Below are 18,011 nucleotides of genomic sequence, written 5' to 3'. Positions count from 1 at the left end.
AAGGATAATGGAGCTGTTAGCATAACGCTATTGCGGTGATAGTGTAGAGGTTAGCGTAATGCTATTACAGAGCAGGATTGGGGTTCAATTCCCACTGCTGTCTGTAAAGGGTTTGTATGTTCTCTCCGTGACCACGTGGGCTTCCTCCAGGTGCTCTGGTTTCCTCCCACAGTCCAAAGACGTACAGGTTAGGGGATTGATAACTTATGGGCAGGTTATGTTGGCGCCAGAAGCATGGCAACACTTGCGCCCCCACCACATAATCAGACTGTGTTGGCCATTGAAGCAAATTACACATTTTACTGTTGTTTTGATGTTTCAATGTAAATATGACAAATATTTACAAATAAATAAATCTTAATCTTAATTGATTAATGAATTAGTACCAACAAATGTAGATACCTATGAAAACATGCATGCCTTGCGCCAGCAAAAATTTTGCACGTGCCACCTTGGGGCACATGTGCTATAGGTTCACCACCTCTGGAGTGTCCCAACAGCATGTCCCAAACCCCTGAACTTTACCAGCCAGAAGGACAAGGGCAATGGCAACTTGGCAACACCACCAATTTTGGGTTCCCCTTCAAGCCACACACCATCTGTTGTGATTTCGAGCTGTGTCCCTTCAGAGATTTTGGATCATGCATGGCATTGTCTATGGAAGGCATCAACCTCTTATGCCCAAGCAGCTATTACAGAACCAGAGCACTGCCACAGCACATGGGAGAGACTATGTTGTAGGATACCAGGAAATAAGAGAGAGAATGAAACAGAATGGAACCAGGCCCTTCAACCTAACCCGACCACAGTGCTTTCCTGAGCCAGTCCCATTAGGCCACGTTTGGCCTATATTCCTCTACACCCTTCCTACCCATGTATGTGTCCAAATGTCTTCAAAATGTTTCTACTGTACCGCCTTAACCACTTCCTCTGGCACCTCGTTCCATATACCTATCACACTCTGCGTGAACAATTTGCCTCTCATGTCCCCTTTAAATCTTTCCCCACTCATCTTAAATCTATGCCCACAAATCCCCTACCCCAGGAAGAATAAAAACGGTGACCATCGACCTTCTGTATGCCAGGTACAGCTATAAGGTCACCCCCTCAGCCACGTTCACTCCAAGGAAACAGTTCCAGCTATCCAGTGTCTCCTTATGACTAAAGCCTTCTAGTTCTGACAACATCCTTATGCATCTTTTTTTGACTCTTTTCTGCTTAATCACATCCTTCCTATAGTAGGGCATGAAGGGGAACCTGAACGTTCAGCCTCTGATTTATTATCACTGACAAATTTGATGTTTTGCGGCAGCAATACAATGAAATATATAAAATATGCTATAAATTACAATAAGATATTTATAACCATTATCCTCTGATCTCTCTCATTGACAAGGTGTTTTTGCCACAGAACTGCCGCTCACTGGATTTTTTTTTTTTGTTTTTCACACCATTCTCTGTAAACTCTAGAAACCATTGTGCACGAAAATCCCAGGAGATCAGCAGTTTCTGAGATTCTCAAACCACCCCATCTGGCACCAACAATCATTCCACAGTCAAAGTCACTTACATCACATTTCTTCCCCATTCTGATGTTTGGTCTGAACAACAACTGAGCCTCTTGACCATGTCTGCATGCTTTTATGCACTGAGTTGCTGCCACATGATTAGATATTTGCATTAATGGAGTGTACTGGTGTACTTAATAGAGTGGTCACTCAGTGTAGATGTAAAGGGAGCTGCATTGAACAGATTTTAGACTGTGCCCACTGGCACCAGGAACCCACACCAAAGAGATCCTCAAACTTCAATAAACAACAACCTCATACTCAGAGTCAACAAAACCAAAGAACTGATTGTGGACTTTAGGAAGGGCACATAGGCACACTCTTCACTGATGGGTCGGTGGTGGAAAGGATGAGCAGATTCATGTTCCTGGGGTGTCAGCATCTCAGAGGATCTATTCTGAGTCCAACACAATGGATGCAGGTCCAGCAGTTAGTAGGTTTGGTGAGTCATTGAAGACTCTTCCAGATGTACAGTGGAAAACAATCTGACTGGTGGCATCACAGTCTGATTTGATCCATTGCAGAGGAACGCAAGAAGCTACACAGAGTGATGGACTCAGCTAGTTCCATCATGGGTACAGCTCTCCTCAACAACAAAGACATTTAGCAGAAATGATGTTTCAGGAAGATGACATCCATCATCAAGCCCATGTCCCCTCCTCAATGCTGCCATCAGGCAAGATGTACAGAAACCTGAAGACCCACATGTCAAGGTTCAACACAGCCCCTTCCCCAATGCCATCAGGTTAACTGAAGAAATCTAGTTCTACCTCAGACTATGTTTCTTCAATCTCTCAGTTTGCACCTTGTTGTGATGCTTATTTTGGATAAGTTTTGTCAAGAAGTTATGTATTATTTATGTTAATTTAAATTTATGTTAACTTTATGTGTGTAATGCACTGTGCTACAGATGCAAGGAGCTAATATTCATGTAATTTATTGGTCGTTCATTATCTGCCGTGTCATATCTTGGGTGATAATGGTCATTGGTCATGATTGTTCTTGGCGAATTTTTCAACAGTGGTTGGCCATTGCCTTCTACTGGGCAGTGTCTTTACAAGATGGGTGAGCCCAGCCATTATCAATACTCTTCAGAAATTATCAGTGGTCACATAACCAAGACTTGTGATATGCACCAGCTGCTCACACGACCATCTACCACCTGCTCCCATGGCTTTACATGAGTCCGATCAGGGGCTAAGTAGGTGCTACACCTTGCCCAAGGGTGACCTGCAGACTAGTGGAGGGAAGGAATGTCTTACACCTCCTTTGGTAGAGACTTATCTTCACCTCACCATCCTCTACAATGCCTACGACAATAAACTCAAAACTTGACAATAAACTTAAAATCAAAATGCACCCCCAGTTATTGGCTCACATGGACGTTGGAACAGGTTCTGAACAGCCGGAATGCTACAAACTGCTGCTGTGACTCTAAATTCAGACTGAGATAGCAAACTGAGTCTTATGTGAGGATGAAGGCAAATTAGTTCAATTAAAATGGGGTTGGGGGGATGGTCTCTCCAGTTTTGATCAGCTAGCAAACAAGTTCATAACCAAACAAATTCCGAGCAGACCCCTCTGCTCGGAAGGGAATGGTTCTGAGAAATCTGCGCCTAAGCCAAGTTAGACCTGGTTCACACACAGCAAGTCCATTAAAACTAGACGAGAGAAGTGACATGCCAGGAGAACGCAAAATACAGCTTTTCAGTTCGTTAGTTTAAACGTTTTTAATTTCGTGGATATTAATCTTTAACTTTTAAAGAAGTTCTAAAACATACTGCTTTAACAAAAACCAACTGAATAGCAGCAATATTTATTGCTGGGTACGGTCTTTCTTTGTACTTACTGTGTATGTCTGTATGAAAATTAATCTCTGAGTTGTATATGGCGACGTATGTACTTTGATAATAAATTTACTTTGAACTTTGATCTTTGAACTTAGTAGAGTGAGAACTAATCTCATTGAAACTTGCTGGGTTCAACAGGCCATGGAGATGCATATTAGGGGAGATGGCTTCCTGTTTAGGGCTGAGATGAGGAGAAATATCTTCCCCCTGAGGCCGGTGAACTGTTGGAATTCTCTGTCCCACAGGACTGTGGGGGATGAGTAACTGAGTTCTTTCAAAACCAAGATCAACAGATTTCTAGACTTGAAGGAAATCAAAGGATAGAACATAGAACAGTACAGGCTCTTTGGCTCTCAATATTGTGCTGACATTTTAACCTACTCTAAGATCAATCTAACCCTTTCCTTTCCCCATAGTCCTTCACTTTCTCTATCATCCATGTGGCCATCTAAGTGTCTCTTAAGTGCTCCTAATGTATCAGCTTCTACCACCACCCCTGGCAGGGCTTTTCATGCACTATCACTCTCTGTGTGAAAAGAAAACTACTTCTGACATTCACACTATACTTTCCTCCAATCAGCTTAAAATTATGCTCCCTCACTTTAGCCGTTTCTCTCCTGGGAAGACGCGGGGATAGTGCAGGGAAGTGGTACTAAGGTAGGCCGCAGAGCAGATTCAGAGGGTCAAAAATGTCCCCAAGTCTTCTCTTCCTTGACGGCTGATGAGCTGGTTAAATCTATCCTGTTAATGCATTTTCTGCGCTGTCCTGGGCATCATCAGGAGCTTTGGAGACAGATTTCTTATTGAGATTTGCCCCAAAAATTGGATTAGTTTTCGTCTGATCTTCCAGAAGATAACTTTGGAGTAGAATTTTCCCTTCGCTGCATGAGGCCATGGTAAAGCCCATTTTGGTTTAGTTGCAATTAACTAGTACAATTCATCGATAAAAGAAAGATTTCAGTTTAATTGTCTCTTCACAACACTTTCTGGAGAACGACCAAGTAGTCACTGTTATAGTGTGGGGAATTTCAGAATCAGGTTTACACCCTGGAAAAGGCATAAATTTCACTAGAGTGAAACTTGTTGTATGGCAGCAAAATTTTAAAGATTTTAAAGCTTTGTTTGTCACGTGTACACCGCATTAACGACTAACACAGTCCGAGGATGTGCTGGAGGTAGCCCAAAGGTGTCACCTTGCTCCCAGCGCCCACACTGCACGTACACAGCAAACTAATCCTAATCTGTACATTTTTGGAATGTGGGAGGCAACTGGAGCACGTGGAGGAAGACTGCATGTTCACAGAGAGAATGTACAAACTCTTTACAGACAGCAGTGGGAATTGAACCCCGATCTTCTGGTTGCTGGTGCTGTACAGCATTACACTAACTGCTATGTTACCATATTGATGCAGCTTTAAAGAAGGCACAACAGCAGCTATATTTCATTAGGAGTTTGAGGAGACTTGGTATGTCACCGAAGACAATAGCAAATTTCTGCGGATGTACCATCACCGTCTGGTGGGGTGTTGGGGGGGGGGGGGACTGCACAGGATCGAAATAAGCTGCAGGAAGTTGTAAACTCAGTCAGCTCCATCATTGGCACTAGCCTCCCTAGCATTCAAGGACATCTTCAAACAGCTATGTCTTAAAAAGGTGGACTCCATCATTAGGAACCCCTATTACCCAGAACGTGCCCTCTTCTCATTACTACCACCAGGGAGGAGGTACAGGAGCCTGAAGACACACACTCAACAATTCAGGAACAGCTTCTTCCTCTCTGCTATCAGGTTTCTGAATGGACATTGAATCCATGAACACTACCTCACTACCTCATTACTTTTATTTTCTCTTTTTGCACTAATTACAGTATAGTGCAAAAAGACTATACTTTTATATGTCGTAATTTACAACAATAATAATAATAATAACGTTTGTACTACAACGTATTGCAATACACTGCTGCCACGTAACAACACATTTAACCTCATATGCCGAACATATTATCACCTCATTCTGGTTAAGTACAAAAATTACATTTTGTAATGCTGCTGGTCAACAACACATAAAAAGGAGTTTTGGTTGTGAAGATGACTTTTATTTACTGCCTTTTGGTCACATCAATGATACACTGGATCACGAGCTACCTGCTCTTGTACTGAGTTGATCTTGGCCTGCCTTCTCCCTGAGCAGACAGTCCACTTTATGCACATGAGACAATTCATTTTCATTGTGCAATTGTTCTGTGGCTTTCCGAGCCAACTGAAGTTTGCTGTCCACAGCTGAAAGCAAACAATTTGAGAAGAAAGTAGCAGGAGGAGAGAGGGGAGCTGCCCCATTCACCATGTTCCTATCCACCTTGTCAGCAGAGGCCTGTGTTCAGTCACCAGCAAGTTACCCGAGTTGTATACTAATTAACTTGAATCCTGCAATGATCACAGTTCCTTTATCTGTTTGATTCTAAAAGTTCAGGCTAAGAAAGATAATGTCCACAAAATGTTGGAGGAACTCAGCAGCTCCACAGAGGGAAATAAATAGTTGACATTTTGGGCCGAGAGGTAACGAGTCGAGGTATCTGGCCAAGACCCTTGAAGGCCCAAAATATCGCCTCTTTATTCTTCTCTATGGATACTGACTGACCTGCTGAGTTCCTCCAGTATTTTATTTATTAAAGTCAAAGTAAATTTTATTATAAGTACATACATGTCACCATATACAACCCTGAGATTCTTTTTCCTGCGGGCATACTTAGCAACAGTATAGAACAGTAATTGTAAACAGGGTCAATGAACAGCAAACTGTGTAAATGCAAATATAAGTAAATAAAAATATGAATAAATAGCAATATCTATTTATTTATTTAGAGAAGCCTTGCAGAAAATGCTCCTTCAGTCCAACAAACTGCATTGCCCAGTAACCCACCCGTTTAACACAGGCCTAATCATAGGAACATTTACAATGACTAATTAACCTACTAACTGGTAGGCCTTTGGACTGTGGAAGGAAACTGGAGCACCCGGAGGAAACCCAGGTGTTTCATGGGGAGAATGTACAACCTCCTTACAACTATTGCTGGAATTGAACCCTGAACTCCAGGGTGTACTGAGCTGTAATAGAGAGGCGCTCACTGCTATGCTACCATGGTGCTCTTTTGTCCTTCCAACAATTGCAAAATCTCTTGTATCTATGGATGATGCCTGCCTGGCTAGCTCAGTACTTGGAATCCATTCCAGCAACTCTTCAAGAAACAACTTTCTCTTCTTAAATAGTTTGGACTCTGATTATAAATTATCAACAGCAACAAAACTTCAGAAGCAGATCGATTGCCTGAGGCAACGATGAGGTGCAGTTAAGGTGAGAAGAGGAAAGTATAAAGGAAGTGTGCGGGGCAAAGTTTTCTTTTTTTAAATGCAGTGAAGGGTGGGTGCCTGTAATGGGTGGCCATGGGTGGCGGCGGAAGCAGATACGATAGTGGCATTTAAGAGGCTTTTAGACAGGTGTGATTGTGCAGGGAATTGAGGGCATTGAGGGACATGGAGCACATGCAGGCAGAAGAGATTTAGTTAAACACACACAAAACGCTGGAGGAACTTAGCAGGTCAGGCAGCATCTATGGAGAGAAATAAACAGTCGACACTTCAAGCAGAGACCCTGTACCAGGACAGCGGAGAAGGATCTCAGCCCAAAACATTTCACTTCATAGGCGCTGTGTGACCTGCTGAGTTCCTCCAGCATTGTGTGTGTGGTTCTGGATTTCCAGCAACTGTAGAATCTCTTGTGTTAGAGATTTGGTTAAATTTGGCATTGTATTCAATGCAGACCTTGTGAGCTGAAGAGCATATTTCTGTGTCATGTTCAATGACCAATTATTACACAAGTGATAAATCTACAGTCAGCAGCCACTTTATTAGCATGCAGACATGGTCAAGAGGTTCAGTTGTTCAGACCGAACATCAGAATGGGGAAGAAATATGATCTAAGTGACTTTGACCATGAAATGATCGTTGGTGCCAGACGGGGTGGTTTGAGTATCTCAGAAACTGCTGATCTCTTGGGGTTTTCACACACAACAGCCTCTAGAGTTTACAGGGAATGGTGTCAAAAACAAAAAAAAAACATCCATGAGCGGCAGTTCTGTGGGCGATTACCCCTTGTTAATGAGAGAGGTCAGAGGAGAATGGCCAGACTGGTTTAAGCTGACAGGAAAGCGACAGTAATTCAAATAACCACGTCATCTGTGGTAATGAGTTCCACAGATTCACCTCCCTCTGGCTAAAAAAAAATTCTCATCTCTGTTCTAAAAGGACATCCTTGTGTTCTGAGGCTGTGCTCCCTGGTCTTAGTCTCCCCCACTATAGGAAACATCCTCTCCATGTCCACTATTTCTAGGCTTTTCAATATTTGACGGGTTTCAATGAGATCCCCCCTCATTTTTCTAAACTCCAGCAACTACAGGCCCAGTGTCAACAAATACTCCTTATACATCAACCCTTTCATTCCCCTGAACCTCCTCTGGACCCTCTCCAATGCCAGCACATCCCTTCTTAAGTAAGGGGCCCAAAACTGCTCATAATACTCGAAGTGTGTTCCGAACAATGCACAAGACTGTTCCACAAACAGCTAAACAATATTGGCTTGACAATACTTTCAAAGATTCATATTGGCCAGGACCCTGGGGAAGAGTTCCCTTGCTTGGTTTTGGATAACTGCCCCCGGAGCTTTCATACTGACCAGGGAGAGCAGACCTACGACCCGGGTTTGACTGAAGCTTCACCTCTGCAGTGTTCCAAAAGATCAGTGCAAGATTTCTGCACAGCAAGCCTTCTGGAACCCGACCCAGATTAGTGCTACCAACCTCTAAAACAAGGGTTCCAACGCAGAGCTACAGTACTGGAACACCAGTGCATAGTTTTATCCTGGCAAATCTAATTAGTTCTCTAAAACCTCACAGTGTTTTGGCGCTTCAAGCAATGACTGTCAAACCCACTCAGGATACAGTGAAATAATGCAGCCTTCATGCCAGAAGCAAATATATCAACCAATCTTCTTACCCAGACTTCGGCACAAGCTTGGCCCCAAACACAGGACCACATTCAACCGCAGGTTCATTTGAGGATGCACAGAACCATCTGTCTTGTTCTGTTAAGCAGCCTTTCTTCCAACCTGATACATGATACAAGCCTTCCTAGACCATAAGACATAAGAGCAGTTAGGCCAGTCGGCCCATCGGGTCTGTTCTGCCATAAAATCATAGCTGATTTTTCCTACCCCATTCTCCCTATAAACCTTAACCCCCTTACTATTCAGGATCCAATCCATCTCTGCCTTAAATACACCCAGTGACAACCTCCACAGCCCTCCATGATAACGACTTCCACAGATTCTCCACCCTCTGGTTGAAGAAATTCCTTCTCAAGTCAGTTTTAAAGGGATATCCAAGACACCCGCAAATTTCTACATATGTACTGTGGGGAGCATTCTATCTGGCTGCATCACCGTCTGGCATGGGGGAGGTGTGGAGGAGGGGGGCTACTGCATTGGATCATAATGGGTACTGGCCTCTGTAGTATCCAAGGTATCTACAAGGAGCGATGTCTCAAAAAGGTGGCGTCCATCATTAAGGTCCCCCATCACCCTGATCATGTCTTGTTCTCACTGCTACCAACAGGAAGGAGATGCAAAAGCCTGAAGGCACACACTTAACGATTCAGGAACAACTTCCTACCCTCTGCCATCCAATTTCTGAGTGGTCATTGAGCCCGTGAACACTATCTCACTACTTTTTTATTTCTATTTTTGCACTACTTATTTAACTACTTAGTATATATATTTACTGTAATTCACACTTTTTCTATTATTATGTATTGCATTCTACTGCAGTCTCAAAGACAACATATTTCCTGACATATGCTGGTGATATGAAACCTGATTCTGATGTCTCTTTTTTCTGAGGCTGTGCTCTCGAATCCTAGACTCTACTGATGGAAACATTCTCTCCATGTCTGCTCTATCCAGGCCTTTCAGAATGCAGTAGGTTTCACTAAAATCCACCCCTCACCTCTACCCATCCTTCTGAATTCTTTTGAGTACAGACCCAGAGACCTCAAACGTTCCTCGTATATTCAGCCTTTTATTCCTGGGATCATTCCTGTGAATCTCCTCTGGACCCACACTAGTGTCAGCATCTCCTTCCTGCAATAGAGTGGCCAAAAGAGTTCACAATATTCCAAATACACTCTGACTAATGCCTTATAAAGCCTCAGCAGTCCATCCTTGTTTTTGTATTATAATCCTCACTAAATGAAAGCTAACACTATTATCCACTCAACCATTCTTCACTGCCATTCCAAGCCTGTAGAGTCTTCAAAAGCAACGAATTTTACTTGGAGAAATACCAGGTTAAGAAACAGTATTTGATAAGGAGCAACACACACACACACAAAATGCTGGAGGAACTCAGCAGGCCAGGCAGCATTTAGGGAAATGAACAGTTGACATTTCGTGCCAAGGCCCTTCAGGACTGAATAGGAAGAGGGCAGAAGAGACAAGGAGAAATGAGCAAATTACATTTCTGCAGCGTTCCTTCCTTCCTTTTTGCCGCCCACTGGTCAAGGTCGACCATGGATGCTGTATCCTAGATGTCTGTTGATACACAAGCCCGGGCAGTACAATATGGAGGGAAAGCAGCAGGCTGCCCCTCTCCACACAGCTGATAAATCCAAAAGAACTACAGGGACCGATACAGTTTGGCACCAGAGGCACCTAAGGATTGCCGGTCAGCATTGAACCCAATGTGGGACTGCCTTGGGGACTCCGGCTCTGGATTTTTCCTTGGGATTTACTCCCAAAGCCTTCCCCAAGAGTGAGCATAGCAGCAAGGCCACAGAGGTTTGAGATCAGAGTTTTCCTTCTCCCTATAGCGTTCACTACAACCTTATAAAACTGTTACAAGATTAAGAAAAGGACGCAGGATGTACCAGAGGCCGGCCATGTTAGCACGACAACGAACAGCACTGTTGTAGAACCCTCCCTTGTTATTTTTCATCTTCCATCAATCCCAGTGTCTGCCTCCACCCTCACATTCAGTCTCATCTTCACAGGTAATTCCCTTATAGAATTTCTTGTTGAAAGAAAAGATTTTTTATAAAGGTAGCCTTTTGATTACATCACTCATTTCCCACTGATTCTGTAACAGTGGCCGAAGTAAGGGTTTCCTTTCTCACTGAAGTGTTCCAGTTAGATACTAACGTTGAGCAACTGTCTGTTATCTCCAGGATTTCATTCTATCGCATATTGCTACAGGCTTTATTACCTTTTACTGGGGCTTTGTAAGGCCTTAGTCAGACCACACTTGGACTATTGTGAGCAGTTTTGGTCTACTTATCTAAGGAAGGATGTGTTGGGATTGGAGAAGGTTCAGAGGAGGTTCACGAGAATGATTCTGGGAATGAAAGGGTTAACGGACGAGGAACATTTGATGCCTCTGGGCCTGTACTTGCTGAAGTTTAGAAGAATGGGGGGGGGGGGACCTCATTGAAGCTTATCGAATGTTGAAGGGCCCAGATAGAGTGGATGTGGAGAGGATGTTTCCTATACTGGGGGAATCTAGGACCAGAGGGAACAGCCTCAGAATACAAGGATGTCACTTTATAACAAGGATGAGGCGAAATTTCTTTAGACAGGGGATGGTGAACCTGTGGAATTCATTGCCACAGACGGCTGTGGAGGCCATGTCATTACGTGTATTTAAAGTAAGGTTGATAGCTTCTTGATTAGTAAGGACATCAAAGGTTATGGGGAGAAGGGCCGAGAATGGGATTGAGGGGGATAATAAATCAGCCACGATGGAATGGCAGAGGAGACTTGACGGGCTAAATGGCCTAAAAAGTCTGCTTCTACGTCGAGTAGTCTAAATCAATTTACACAATCAATGAGCTGGAAAAATGCAAAACAATTAATAAAACACAGCTCTGTTGCACAAAGTAAGCTAGCACATTAAATAACTTGCCTTGGTTTGCGTTACAATGGGTGCAAATGACCAGTGGACCCATGCAGTAGCACTGACAACTCTGGTGCGAACGTACTGTAGTGATGAGAACAGCCAGCGGGGAACTGCCTTCCTTGAGGGAACATTGGTTTGTTGCAGTTCAGGAAGATGTTAAAAGCTGCATCGCACAAGATTCCTGTCTGCAGTTGCAAAGCCGGCTGGAGCTGGAGGTTGCGGCAATACCAGCGACGGTTCAAGTGGGAAGTCAAGCATTTACTCCGGCTCACTGATGACAGAGCGCCAGCTGACATCAGTCACAGCTCCAAGCAAACATCCCCGGTCAGAACACAGCAGCCTTCATAAACTTCGTTACTTCTTCACAACCTTCCCCTCGCTGACTCTTAAGTGCAACAGAATCCTCCCAGACAAGGCAACTTCCTTCGCAAGGCACAACTTGATCACAGAGAGAGAGAGAGAGAAGGCAGAGGGGAAAAATAAAACCCACACACAGCTTCAGTGCTACTGCGGCCCTATCCAGTCACGATCTGGAGGTTGGACTTAGATTGTGTTAATCACACAACACAAACTCCACCCCAGAATGAGCCACTGAAAGTTCAGTTTACTTCCTTACTTAATAGTAATACTTCTGAAAATCATAGTTACCAAGCAAACAACCTTACAAATTCCAGTACATACACCATAAAACAGTACATCTGGATGCCCCAGAGAGTCTGTGTTTATAGATGCACTGAATTAAATGCTGTTTTTTCAGTTTTAATGAAGCCATTCAGACAGATTACGACTTCCTACATGTAAGATTTAGAGCCCTCTTGGCAGCTTAGAGCACACTACATGAAACCAACAGATAATACAATGCTTGTAATGCGGAGACAGTTTCTATTTTTAAATTCATTCATAGGATGTGCATTTATTAGACCATGAAATATAAGAGCAGATATCGACTACTCAGCCCATCAAGTTTGCTCCACCATTCCCTCATGGCTGATTTATTTTTCCTCTCAACGCCCATTCTCTTGCCTTCTTTCTGTAACCTTTGACGCCCTTGCTAATCAAGAACCTATCAACCTTTCCTTTAAATATACCCAATGACTTGGCCTCCACAGCCGTCTGTGGCAATGAATTCCACAGATTCACCGCCCTCTGGCGAAAGAAATGTCTCCTCAGCTTTGTTCTAAAGGGATATCCTTCTATTCTGAGGCTGTGCCATCTGATCATAGACTGTCCCACGTTAAAAATAATCTACAATTCCTCTCCATTCATTCATTACGTGCCGTGTCGTATGACTTGGGCAAGCATGGTCTTTCCATGACCATGATTGTTCTTAGCAAATTTTTCCACAGAAGTGGTTTGCCATTGCCTGCTTCTGGGAGTGTCTTTATCAGACAGCTGGCCCCAGCCATGATCGATATTCTTCAGAGGTTGCCTGCCTGGCATCAGTGGTCATATAACCAGGACTTATGATAGCACCAGCTACTCTCTAGGCTTCACGTGACACTGATCTTGGGGGGGTGGGGAGGGGTGCTAAGCAGGTGCACACCTTGTCCAAGGGTGACCTGCAGACCAATGGAGGAAAGGAGTGCCTCACACAGTCCTTTGGTAGAGATGTATCTCCACCCCAACACCCACCACTCTATCAGGTCTTTCAATACTCTATAGGCTTTAATGATATCTGTTATATTTTGTAACTTTAAAACATTAAACTGATTCAAAGGAAGACGCAGGCATCCAAAATGCTAGTCTAACTTCCAGATAACTTTAAATGAGGTGCACATGTATCACGTGGTACTGTGATGACGTATGCAATTCACGTATTTATACATATAACCTGTAATGGATTATTTAAAGAAGAGTCTGCAACGTATTTACAATATTACTCAAATATTACTTAAATACTAAATACACAGCAATATCCTTCCTCATTCTTCTAAACTGCAGCAAGTACAGGCCCAATGCCACCAAACCCTTTTAATACATTAACCCTTTCATTTCTGCCATCATTCTCATGAATCTCCCCGGACCCTCTCCAATGCCAGCACATCCTTTCTTGCCCATCCCTAGTGTCCCTTGAACTGAGCACTTTCGTGGGCAGTCAGGACGCAAATGTGGTGTCTCTGGGCTGATTATCAATGGAAAATCTCCCTACCTGAGAGTCAGGCAAGTTATAAATAAAACAAACGCAATTGGTTTAATATTATTGTATCTGGAATTACAGTGAAGAGCATTGTTTTGTCTGCTATCCGTCCATATAGATTGTTTCATTATGTACACCTTTCATCTCTGCATGTGCTGCTCGAGGAACAGAGATCCTCAACAACCAAAAGGTGGATTACTCTGTAAATGGTGAGAGAGCACAAATGTGGGAAATCCACAGGGACCTGGGTGATCAAGGACATGCCTCACAAAAGATTGGCAGATACAAAATGCACAGGTTGAGCAGACTAGAGCCTTTCTCCTTAGCATGCAGGGGGAATAAGAGGTGACTTGATAGAAGTGTACAAGATTATAAGAGGCATAGGGAGAGTGGACAGCTAGAGACTTTTCCCCAGGGCAGAAATGGCTAATATGAGAGGGAGATTAACTTTAAGGTGTTTGGAGGAAAAGATAGGAGGAATGTCAGGAGTTTTTTTTTTACAGGTGCGTGGAACACGCTGATGGTAGAGGCAGATACATTAGGGACATTTAAGAGACTCTTAGGTAGGTACATGGATGATAGAAAAGTGGAGGGAAGGGTTAGCTTGATCCTAGAGTAGGTCAAAGGGTTGGCACAACATTGTGGGTTGAAAGATCTGTACTGTGCTGTTCTAATGGTATTGGAAAAAAAATGTAATTGAATGGCAGAGTAGACATGAAGGATCATATGACCTAATTCTGTTCCTAGTCTACGTAGTAGTCTAAATTATCTGGACCCATATAGTGTAATACAGTGATGAAGTGGCATCAGTACTGGACTTTCGTGCAAGTGGCCCCGGATTCGAATCCAGCTCCTTGCATGCATTCCATCTGTGCTGGGTTGAGTGTCGAGCTGGCAACTCGGCCTCGTAAAATGGACAAAATGCTACAGAAACAGCAAGGTTGCTGCCCGATGCACCACGAAGTGCAGAGAGGAATGATAATATAGAGTAATGGTCATGTTATTAGGCATTTATAACTGAGGACATGCAGTCATGATCAGAATCTGAAAAGACGTTGTTGGCGTCGCTCCTCCAACCTGAGTGTGGCCTCATTGCAGCAGTAGAGGCCAATGGAGGAGCAACACCTTATGTTCTGTCTGGGTGGCCTCCAACCTGACGTCACAAACAAAAATTTCTTGAACTTCTGGTAATTGCCCCCCTACCCTTCTCCTTCACTATTTCCCATTCCCATTTCCCTCTCTCACCTTATCTCCTTACCTACCCATCACCTCTCTCTGGTGCTGCTCCTCTTTCCCTTTCTCTGATGGCCTCTTCTATAAGATTCCCCCTTCTCCAGCCCTTTATCAAGTCAAGTCAAGTCACTTTTTATTGTCATTTCAACCATAATTGAGATAATGTTTTTCAGGACCATGGTGCTACATGAACAATATAAAAACTACTCTGAACTATGTAAAACAACACAAAACTACACTAGACTACAGACCTACCCAGAACTGCATAAAGTGCACAAAACAGTGCAGGCATTACTATAAATAGTAAACAAGACAATATGCACAGTAGAGGGCAGTAGGTTTATAATTATAAATAAATAGAGGTGTCAGTCCAGGCTCTGGGTATTGAGGAGTCTGATGACTTTGGGGAAGAAACTGTTACATTGTCTGGTCGTGAGAGTCTGAATATTTCGGTGCCTTTTGCCAGATGGCAGGAGGGAGAAGAGTTTGTATGAGGGGTGTGTGGGGTCCTTCATAATGTTGTTTGCTTTACGGATGCAGCGTGTTGTGTAAATGTCTCTAATGGCGGGAAGAGAGACCCCGATGATCTTCTCAGCTGACCTCACTATCTGCTGCAGGGTCTTGCGATCTAAGATGGTGCAATTTCCGAAACAGGCAGTGGTGCAGCTGCTCAGGATGCTCTCAATACAACCTCTGTAGAATGTGGTGAGGATGGGGAGGTGGGAGATGGACTTTCCTCAGCCTTCGCAGAAAGTATTGATGCTGCTGGGCTTTTTTTGCTATGGAGCTGGTGTTGGGGGACCAGGTGAGATTCTGGGCCAGGTGAACACCAAGAAATTTGGTGCTCTTAACGATCTCTACGGAGGAGTCGTTGATGTTCAGCGGAGAGTGGTCGCTCCATGTCCTCCTGAAGTCAACAACCATCTCTTTTGTTTTGTTCACATTCAGAGACAGGTTGTTGGCTCTGCACCAGTCCGCTAGCCACCGCACCTCTTCTCTGTATGCTGACTCGTCGTTCTTGCTGATGAGACCCACCACGGTCGTGTCATCGGCGATCTTGATGATGTGGTTCGAGGCCTGTGTTGCAGCACAGTCGTGGGTCAGCAGAGTGAACAGCAGTGGACTGAGCACACAGCCCTGGGGGGGCCCCCTGCTCAGTGTGATGGTGTTGGAGATGCTGCTTCCAATCCAGACTGACTGAGGTCTCCCAGTCAGGAAGTCACCAATTGACTTCCCAGCTCTTTACTTCACCCCTCCCCTCTCCCAGTTTCACCTATCACCTACTACCTTGTACTCCTTCCTCTCCTCTCATCCCACCTTCTTTCTCTGACTTCTAATCTCTTTATTCCAGACTTAATACACTTGTGTGTATTACTTTGATTTCCAGCATCTGCAGATTTTCTCTTGTTTGGCCATAATAAAAAGTTTGGGGGGGGGGTGTGGTTGGAAAGACGATTAGTTAGAAGATGATAAGTGAAGCCAGGTGGGTGGGAAAGGTTAAGGACTGGAGAAGAAAGAATCTGATGGGAGAGGATAGAGGACCATAGGAGAAAGAGAAGGGGGGGGGACCCCGGGGGAGGCGATAGGCAGGTGAGGAGGAGAAGTAAGATAGCAGAGTGGGGGAATAGAAGAGGAGGAAAGGGGGAGGGAAAAATTACTGGAAGGAGAAATCAATTTTCACGCCATCAGGTTGGGGCTACGTCGATGGAATATGAAATATTGCTTCTCCATACTGAGAGTAACCTCAAGTTCAATGCTCTGATTTATGAAAGCCAATGTGCCAAAAGCTCTCTTCATGCCTCAACTGTGACTCCATTTTCAAGGAATTATGGATCTGTATTCCCAGATCCCTCTCTTCTGCCACACACCTCAGTGCCCTACCATTCACTGTGTAAATCCTACCCTGGGTTTTCCTGTCAAAATATAACACCTCACACTTGTCTATATTAAATTCCAACTACCATTTTTCAGCCCATTATTCCAGCTGGTCCAGATCACTTTGCAAGCTTTGACAGTCTTCCTCGCTGTCCACTATGTCCCAATCTCGGTGTTATCTGCAAATCTGCTGATCCAGTTTACCCCAATATCATTTAAATCATTAATTTGGATAATAAACAACAGACCCTGCAGCACACCACTAATAAAAACCCTCCCGTCAGGGGGACAGCCATCAACTACCACTCTCTGTCTTCTGCTAACTTAATGCTGAATCCAGTTTACTACTTCACTTACAATGCCAAGTAACAACCTCCTGCACCAGTCTCCTATGCGGGACTTTGTCAAAGGCCTTGATAAAGTCCATATGGATAATGTCTACCAATTTTCTTTCATCAACCTTCCTCAAAAGCTCCTCAAAAAACTCTTCAAAATTTGTTCGACATGACTACCACACACAAAGTCATGTTGACTCTCCCTAATCAGGTCCTGTCTATCCAAATACCTATACATCCTGTTCCTTAGAATACCTTCCAATAATTTACCAATGACTGACGTCAGGCTCACTGATCTGTAATTTCTTGGCTAAATCTTAGAGCAGGAGTTCCCAGCCTCAGATCCATGGACCTCTTGCTTTAATGGTATTGGTCCATGGCGTAAAAAAGTTTGTGAACCCCTGTCTTAGAGCCTTTCATGAACAACAGAATTTCTAGCACCAGCCTTGTGCCTAAGGATGTTTGAAGTATTCCTACCAAGGTCCCTGCAATTTCTGCACCAGCCTTCCACAAGGTTTAAGGGTATACTGGGGATTTATCCACCCTAGTTTGCCTCAAGAGAGGAAGCACATCTTCTTCTGTAATCCAGATACAGTCCATGACAGGGATAGATGACCTTTCATCAGATCATCAACACAAAACGTGAAATCTGCTCTCTCCACAGCTGCTGCCTGGCCTGCTGCTTATTTCTGGCATGTGCTGCTTTGTACCCCATTTGTCCCGTTCCCTGTTCCCAAGAGGCCTACAGGATTCCCCCTTTGTACACCGATTCGACGCCAGGATCGGGGAATTAACTGGGTCAAGTCAGTGTCCGGAGAGAACCCGGCCCCACTACACAATGCTGCAATTCTTTCACACTGAGGGTGTGTGGGTGAGAGAGTTCAAAGAATCTGCTTTTTTGACATGTTAACATTTCCCAACCAATTTTGCATTGATGTGGTATGGATGATGTTTTGATTCGAGAAGGTCACATAGCTATAATTCTGCTCTTACCAGCACTATCTGGGGGCAATA

At 43.9% G+C, this 18,011-nt stretch overlaps 1 protein-coding gene across 4 annotated transcripts in view; it reads right to left on the bottom strand.

Moving 5' to 3' along the window:
- The window catches only part of pik3cd (phosphatidylinositol-4,5-bisphosphate 3-kinase, catalytic subunit delta), a 241,690-nt gene that overhangs the window by 97,623 nt on the left and 126,056 nt on the right, over positions 1-18,011 (bottom strand). The window contains exon 1 of one of the 4 annotated variants that reach the window (XM_072245383.1): positions 11,424-11,929. The exons of the other annotated variants lie outside the window; for them this stretch is intronic. The gene's annotated coding sequence lies outside the window, so the exon portion shown is untranslated. Of the gene's footprint in view, positions 1-11,423; positions 11,930-18,011 lie in introns of those variants that run through there. 4 annotated transcript variants of the gene reach the window in all.

The sequence above is a fragment of the Mobula birostris genome, chromosome 27, assembly GCF_030028105.1.
Source record: "Mobula birostris isolate sMobBir1 chromosome 27, sMobBir1.hap1, whole genome shotgun sequence".
Lineage (NCBI taxonomy): Eukaryota > Metazoa > Chordata > Chondrichthyes > Myliobatiformes > Myliobatidae > Mobula > Mobula birostris.
Note: the sequence above shows the minus strand (reverse complement) of the source record. Positions and strands in the feature narration are given on the sequence as shown.